Source organism: Schistocerca nitens, chromosome 6, assembly GCF_023898315.1.
Source record: "Schistocerca nitens isolate TAMUIC-IGC-003100 chromosome 6, iqSchNite1.1, whole genome shotgun sequence".
NCBI lineage: Eukaryota > Metazoa > Arthropoda > Insecta > Orthoptera > Acrididae > Schistocerca > Schistocerca nitens.
The window spans coordinates 595,605,492-595,614,475 of NC_064619.1; the positions used below are offsets into that span (position 1 = coordinate 595,605,492).

Sequence of the window (8,984 nt, forward strand, 5' to 3'; positions counted from 1 at the left end):
GTATGGGACAATCTGGACCAAAAATGCCTTGATGAACTTGTGGATAGTATGCCAGAACGAATACAGGCATGTGTCAGTGCTAGAGGACGTGGTACCGGATGTTAGGGGTATCGGTGTGTACAGCAGTCTCGACCACCACCTCTGAAGGTCTCTCCATATGGTGGTACAACATGCAGTGTGTGGATTTCATGAGCAATAAAAAGGGCGGAAATGATGTTTATGTTTATCTCTATTCCAATTCTCTGTACAGGTTCTTGAACTCTCGGAACCGAGGTGATGCAAAACTTTTTTTGATGTGTTTTCCAACAGTTGCCTTTCTTCTAGGAATGGTAAACAGGTAGTTAGAACGAGAGCTTCTATGAACTGGAACGAAGGAGAGAGATCCAGGTAAAAGAGAAGCTGTGATGTATGGCCGTGAGTCTTACGTGGATAGTCAGGAATTCTGTGGAGAGACGCAAACTGATTCAGAACATTGCTGAAAAAAGAAAAAAGAAATCTTCCGTCGGTAATAGTTTTGTTCCTGAAGGGCAAGTATTCGGATTCGAGTCTCGGTCCCATGCGACACACAATATTGCCAGAAAGGCTTTTTTCTTCGTTATTTATTCTAGCAGTGCACTTAATACGAAGCTTAATGCCACACAGCTAAGTTTGAAATCTGCCCATTTGTTCTTCGCTCTTCTCTTTAAGTACCGCCGAATGGTTATTTTTTAGGCAATGGATACTGGAGAAAATCGACGCACAAGAGACCGTCGAAGCTAGTCGAGGTAGAAGAGAATCAGTTCCGTTTCGAGAACTGAGATACGACGAGTCTGCGCCTCAAGGACTGCAGAGCAGATAGGCGATTTGTATGTCCGCGTCGGTATCTTTTATGGAGTCGGAGTCCGCGGCGATTCGTTAGAAGCGAGCACTCCGGCGCAGAGCACGGAATCTAGGCGACGTCATCGCGGGGAGTGCCCTCGGCCGTCGCCGCCGCGGACACCGGCTGACAAATGCCGAGCGCTTATCGCGGATTGGCCGCAGCCACGCCAGCGCAGGCCGCAGGGCGCTGGGCGTAGTCCCCCAGCGGCGTCCTAGACCTATCTCATCAGCGGCCGTCCTTCTCTGGCGCCGCTCATCCCACAGCGACTGAGGGGGCGTATAGGCCGACGGTGGTCTGTCTGATTTCTCTTCTTTGTGGCTTCGGTACGAAGGCTGTTTTGATGAAGCCCAGGTGACCGCTTTTTTTCTCTTAATAATTGTGACGGTCACGATCACAGAGCATAGAAGTAAGTAGAGGGGTCTTTCCCGTCTCAAAGGACAAGACGGCGTGCACTCGAGCTCCCCCCCCCCCCCCCCCTTCCATCGGTTACGTGGGGTTTCCTATCGAGGGGTTTCCTACAGGGGTGCAGCAGGTAGCGAAGCTGTCCCGAGCAACCGGTTCCCTAACGAGGTGTTTGCGAACTGAGCCTCCCCCACTGCTTGTCTACCCCAGTCACTCACCCTCAGTGCAGGTGTTGTCAACGTTTCTCAGACAGTGTCGTCATCGATAGCTTTCGTTCCGTGTGTTTTCCTATACGACTTCTGTTCTATGCAGTGTACACGATGGAAGCGATAACAACAACAAAAGGGGGGCCGTGTCTTATCAAGGATGGTCATCACTACTGTATTTATAGGAAAAATGAAGAATATACGAACTGGATGTGCGTCAATTATGAACGGAGTAGGTGCAAAAGCCGTTTAAAAATTGCAAATGGTGAAATCGTTGCTCAGCAGCAACATTCTTGTCCACCTGACAAAACAGATGTGGAGATAAAGAAAAGGCTACATAATTGCAGAAAAAGAGTTCGTGAAGAAAAGACAGTGCCTGTAGCGCAAATTTTTAAGGAGGAATTTCAAGATAAAGGATTAGAATTCGTGGCATATATTCCGAATTATGACAACTCCAAGACTCAATTGTGTCAGCCGAGAAGAGGAGCTATTGGGACAACCCAGAACCTTGGCTCTAGTTCGGAAATTCACCTTAGCGAAGATCTTTTGAAATTAACGGAAGGTAATAGTTGTTTGGGCAACGGCCTTGCTGCAGTGGATACACCGGTTCCAGTCAGATCACCGAAGTTAAGCGCTGTCGGGCGTGGTCGGCACTTGGATGGGTGACCATCCGCGCCCCCATGCACTGTTGCCATTTTTCGGGGTGCCCTCAGCCTCATGATGCCAACTGAGGAGCTACTCGACTGAATAGTAGCGGCTCCGGTCAAAGAAAACCATCATAATGACCGGGAGAGCGGTGTGCTGACCACACGCCCCTCCTATCCCCATCCTCATCTGAGGATGACACGGCGGTCGGATGGTCCCGATGGGCCACTTGTGGCCTGAAGACGGAGTGCTATAATAGTTGATTGAAGATTGATGATGGCTCTTGTTGTGACTTGGCAAGACAGCCAAGCCACTACGAGGTGAAGCCGAAAGGCACGCGTTTAAACTCACGCAGGCTGGCGTGAGGTCTGGAACAGGTAAAGTAATTATACTAGCAAAAGAAGGTACGTAGCTTCTGAAATACTTAACTTTAATCCATAATTGGTGAACATCGGTCTGACGGTACATGCATCACAAGATAAATAGCAAATGATAATGGCGCCTTGCTAGGTCGTAGCAAATGACGTAACTGAAGGCTATGCTAACTATCGTCTCGGCAAATGAGAGCGTAATTTGTCAGTGAACCATCGCTAGCAAAGTCGGCTGTACAACTGGGGCGAGTGCTAGGAAATCTCTCTAGACCTGCCGTGTGGCGGCGCTCGGTCTGCAATCACTGATAGTGGCGACACGCGGGTCGGACGTATACTAACGGACCGCGGCCGATTTAAAGGCTACCACCTAGCAAGTGTGGTGTCTGGCGGTGACACCACAGCTCTGTTCCAGGCAAGAGACTTCTAGTATTTGCTTGTGAAGAAGCAGAGAAAATCCTTTGTGACAATGGAACTGTGCTTACGGATGGGACATTTGACAGCTGTTCGAAACAGTTCAAACAATTGTACACAATCCATGTCGACATCGGAAATACAGAAAAGGCAACTAAGATATTTCCTGTTTTATTTGCTTTGCTACCAGACAAAGTCATAATTCATATGAAAGACTTTTTTCTGGATTCAAGTCTAAGATGCCTTGGTGGTCACCTAAAACTGCAGTGCTATATTTTTAAATGGCTACAATTAAAACAATGAATTCAGTGTTCCCTGAAACACAACTTTCCGGTTGTAATTTTCACTTTAACCAGTGTCTGTGGAAGAAGATACAGGAACTGGGATCAACGGAAGGCTAAAGGGATAGGGAGGAAGTCCTATTGTTCTGTTGTATGTGTGCTGCAGTGGCACATCTTCCACTTAAACACAGTCGATGAAGCGTGGATTTTAATAATGGGACAAATGCCCAGTGGAGAGAAGATCACAACACTTGCAGACTATATGGTTGATCAGTGGATGGAAAATCCTAATATACCTATTGAAATGTGGAATGTTTTTAACCAACGACACAGAGCGACGAAGGCTGTCGAAGGTTGGCATGGAAAACTGAACTCCTCAATAAATCAGAAACATCCAAATGTGTACTTTTCTGATTCAAAAGCTGAAAGAGGAGGCAGTGAATGCTATTTTTGAAACTTAACAAGATTCCATTGGCCTACCTCTTCAAAAAAGAAAGAAACTGTACAGAGATCTTGACAAAAAATCAAAAGACATTATGAAAACTGAGGAGATTTAAAAAGATGTTTAAAATCTTTAGCCTTTTTACAAAAAATTGAATAAGAAATTACGATTGATAAGGAAAAAAGTTTATCAATTTGCTACTGTAATGCTGAACGACACAAATAAACAACAACGATAACAACAAAAACAACAAAAAAATAAATAAAATGGAAAAAAAATTAAACATACCTATGTACTATGTGCATTGGCCAGTCCTAAGCCTGGATAAAATGTGAAGGGATGTTCTTGTTTTCATGTAAGTCGGAAAGTTCACGGTTACGATATTTATTTGTACTCGGAAACACGAGCGTAACCACGGAGGGGTCAAGAGATTCGAAAAGTTGGATGATAAAAAATTTACCGTGATGTTCTGTGTGAAAAATTCTGGGATTTGCTGTGGGCCTTAAAAATATTGTTGTTTCGAAACGGTAAGGGTAAATACAGCACACGTTTTACCAGCATCAATAATTTCGCAATGTTAACTTGCCGATTCTGGAGTTTCGTCATGTATGTCATAAGAAACTAATTATTTATATTTGGCGGATCTCATTCACAAAAGTACGCTGTTAACGGTTTCTAAAGTTCTAATACAAAATCTGCTATTTATTGAATTTTTAACTCAAAAGAAATGAAATTTTACTTGGTAAATTTCTTACATCAAATGGTCGCTCGTCTTGTGAAGCTTCCAGAATTTTTGGTGAGGAAGGAGGACTCAGACAGCTGGTTGCCCACTTTTCTGTCAGAGTCTTTCAAACACGATCATATTTGCCTTTATTGTGCTCCAACAGGCGCATTTTTCAGTTGATCATTATGTAGTTCATTTTATAATGATAAAATTCCAACTAGATGAACTTTGGTGGTGTCATGTATATTAAGCAAGGAGTCTTATCATCTGTAGACATCAAGAACAACACTCTAGTTATCGAGACTTTATACGCCGCATCAAACCATAGGAAAATATTCTGTAATTTCTTTCAGATGAACACGCCCATTGTCATGTAAATCTTTATCTAATTACTATCAGTAAACCCGGCGTTGCCCGGATATTTATTCATCCCAGTTTTATGTCAGTTCATTCCCTCTTCCCTCATCTCTCTTGTCCATTTAGTCCTATCTCGTCTCTCTATCCACCTCCTCCTGCCGCCCATCCGTCTCTCTTTCCATTTCCTCCATCTGCCCTCCCCCATCCCTCTCTCACAACAATTTCTCCTCCTCTCCATCCTCCTCTCCTTCTCGATCCATCTTCCCGTCTCTGTCCATCTCCTCCTCCGCTTTTTCTAATAGTACATCAAATTCACAATAACACCCCTAATTTTTGTATTTATTACTGTGTTCCATTAGTCATTCACCACCTGCCCCCTTTCTCTGTTTACCTGCTGCTCCCTCTCTCTTTTAATCTGCTTCTCTCACTTCTCTGAATGCACCTCCTCCCCCCTCCCCGCCCCCGTCACGTTTCCTCTCTCCATATATCACCTCCTCCACCTCTGTCGTGCCATTTCCTCTTTCCCCGTCTATTAAAAAATACGTATATCTGCCAACTTTCATGCTGACTCACGAAACGATGTTGAATTCATTTAATGGTAGGCCAACCCTCCGCCATCCATCATACGTTGGCTTGTATAAATGCCTTCACCACGAAAAGATACATACATGAGTCAATTCCCTAGCTGATCAGTCAAACGGTGTGCAGCTCTGTTGTAAGGTACCCTCCTCCGTACACCGTATGAAAGTTGACGTAGACGGTGAGGTTCCCCTTGTTTTGATGATCAAATGTGCAAAATTTCATCAATATCGGAGCAACACTGTGGCTTTTCCGTACGTAAAGTACCCTCCACCGTGCACTGAACGAAGTTTTATGTAGACAGTGACCTTCCTCTTGGTTGGGGAAATTGGGATTCATTTTTATACACCCAGCTCGCTCTATGCCGACTTAGTTGCAAAACATAAATAAAGGATTCGAACAACAGAAATCATGTAATGATTAAATAATAGCAACGATATTACGAGAGCAGTCACTTTCGGTGTTACGTAAAATAACGTTATACCTTGTAAATTATCACGACACAAAATGAAGATGATAAGCAATGTGAGACTTCCTTCCGTTTGCTTTTGAAACTCTCGGAGAACTGTTAGGGAGGAGGATGGGAGGGGGCAGCAAGGGAAACCTCAATTTATTTTGCCGGCCCGGGCCTCTGACAGGTTTAGTGCGCCACTGCTCGTAGGAAACCCCACGACACCCTTCCATCACCGCCAGTTTGGTACCTCACGCGCCTATTGCAGCACCAGTCTCGCTGGTATTTTCTCTGCATTTTCTTGTATACTCACTACCTCATCTGGCCTTTCTCTCTGTCGGGTTTGCTTTAGATTTGTTAGTTTTCTAGTTAGTTAAAGCCATTTATTTTACAATTGCCGCCTGCAGAACGCGGAACTGCTCGGTGCTCACCTACAGACGCGACCGAAGACGACCAACAATGCTCTACAGCACACAATTGACGCACGCGGCTCGGCGTTATACAGTCACGTTACAGTTTGCCGAATTGCTAGCGTCTGCTGAAATGGATAGCCATCACACAAGTGAACATTATCGAAAAGTACGCTCAGAAGAAAAATTATTAATAAATAACATTGTTCAATTCTGTCTAGAAGGAAAAACGGAATATTTGTTTCGTTTCTAGAAATGTAAAACCGTAACATTTCTGGTCGAGAGGGAGGACATTGCGACAGGGGGTGCACGTTTTCTAAGAACGACGAGAGAAAACAAGAAAGATTCGAAGAAACCGACGACTGTGATATGATCCGCAACTCCAGTTATTAGATGGTAGAAAAACAGCTTTATTTTAACTACGAGGCCTGTTCAGAAAGTAAGCTCCGATTGATTGCCAAATTGAAACCACAGTGAACATCAGAAATGTTTTACTTGTAACAATTAGCTACACCTTTCAGCTACTTCTCTACGTAGTCGCCGTTCTGACTTAGACTTTTGTCATAGCGTTGTACCAACTTTTCAATAGCCTCATCATAGAAGGCAGCCGCCAGTGCTTTCCGCCAATTCTCCACGCTGGCCTACACCTCGTTGTCTGTGTCAAAATGTTGTCTTCAAAGACAGCGGTTCATGTGACCAGAGATGAAACTCAGGGGGAGACAATTGCGGACTGTATTGTGGGTAATCTCACATTTCCATTTGAAAACGATGCAGGAGCATCTTCATTGCCCCTGCAGAATGCGGCTGAGAATTGTCTTGAAGAAGAAACAGCACGACAGTTATGTAATGTTAGCTGCATAGCTTCAGGCGAAATTTCTCACCAAGCCCTCGTACTTGGCGGCAGGCACTATTTTCTAGACATCTTTACGCACTCACTGCGAGCTCCGAAATGAGAAGAGCGACGTGATGCTAACTGGGGTTATACTAGAGTCACTACGCAACACATCTGTGCAAAGCTTTATCGGATTTTCATAGTCGTTTCCATTTCGCGGCCGATCGGAGCTTACTTTCTGAACGCCCCTCGTACATACACTTCTGTGTAGAAATATGTATTAATAGCAAATGTATTACGCGTTCACTTCAGTTATTAGATAGTAATACAAAGGTTTTATTTTTTTTATTTTCTACGCTTCCTGTACAAAGAAAGTATTAAAAGAAAAGTATCGTTGTCTCCTACACGCACAGTAGCATTGTCCGACAGTAAAACCGTTTTAATTTCCTATTGTTCATTTCGAATGTTTTTTTCTGTAGAAGAATGTGTTAACAGAATGTATGTTTGTTTTATTTGTTCCACGTATACCAAATTCAGTTCAGGAACCGTGTTACCTTTTGATAGAGTGTAGTTACATTGCTCGTGCCGCTTTCGAAACAAACAATACCAGCGCTCTTCAACATCTCGCAGCGCATTCGGCTGAAACGGTAATTATAAAGTAAAGGGGCTATACATAAATGAGCGAATAAATTCAATACTATAGTTAACGTTATGAACAAGATAATATAGGTTACATTGTTTTTTTAGACTGAAGAAAGACATACAGTCAGCCTCATGACCTGATGCCTGCCCGTGTCTTTTCATTTCACTGACATTTTCTTTCATTTCCAGCTTGCATTTGTATCAGCAGCATGCGAAGAAGAGAGACACAAAGCACCTCGGCACTCCACATAGCAGGCGGTAACCACCTCTAGCGTGGTGCGCTGGTGCCAGCTTCGTCGTGGACTATGCCCAACATTTCTCTCATATTTTCTCCAGAATGGAAATAGATATGACGCTCCTTCCATCGTTAAAAACACTTGCCACTTGTTAACTACATTCCGTATTCGGTAATGGTTGCCATAAAGCGCACCAAACGTGAACTGGCCAACGACTACATTTTTCACAGCAAACTTTTCAAAATGCACGCTGTGTTTACTTTACGTTGAAGTATGGCAATAAGTATGACACCGTAACGAAAATGAAACAAGTTCATTATCAGGCTGCAATGTGTGGTTGTAAGATGGGGAATATTATATTTTCCTACCGAATAGTTCCCTTAAAATCGGATGAGAAATACTGCATTGCAGAGAACACGTGCGAATCCGAAAACAGTGGTCCTTTTTTTTCTTTTTTTTTTACACGAATAGTAATAATTTTACTGAGAAATTAATCACAGAGATGGATGGTCAGCTTGATTTATCTTCATAAAATATTTTTTAAAGCAAATTGAATGACCTGAAATGTCCCTCCCCGTGTATCGTGCTATACGAGTTGCGTCGAGCTAACACCGCGTCAGTGGCCGTCTCTACCCAGACGGAGGGGAAAGCTTGACGCACCTCGCTAGCTCCGTAGGCCATTTTATTTAATGCTACGCTCGGTGATTACAACACTACATATATTTTATCAAATAATAAAGTTATAAATTAAAATAAAATGACATTGTCTCTCTCGGTACAGGAGTGATTTTGGTCCAGATTATTTTAATGTAATCCCTTTGAGAGCCGGCCGGTGTGGCCGAGCGGTTCTAGGCGCTTCAGTCTGGAACAGCGCGAACGCTACGGTCTCGGGTTCGAATCCTGCCTCGGGCATGGATGTGTGTGATGTCCTTAGGTTAGTTAGGTTTAAGTGGTTCTAAGTTCTAGGGGACTGATGACCTCAGATGTTAAGTCACATAGTGCTCAGAGCCATTTGACCCATTTGAACCCCTTTGAGACTAATAGCGGGAGACACTAAGACGGTGGTGACAGAGAGGCTTCTTGGTTTGAAGAAAGACGCCAGGAGCGTCTGTGGGGTAGATGGTGGTTGCGATCAA

The 8,984-nt window shown here is 43.8% G+C and overlaps 1 pseudogene; it reads left to right on the forward strand.

The window, feature by feature from the left end:
• The first annotated feature begins 2,043 nt into the window (after positions 1-2,043).
• Positions 2,044-2,161, forward strand: LOC126191859 (5S ribosomal RNA; annotated as a pseudogene).
• Positions 2,162-8,984: the final 6,823 nt, after the last annotated feature.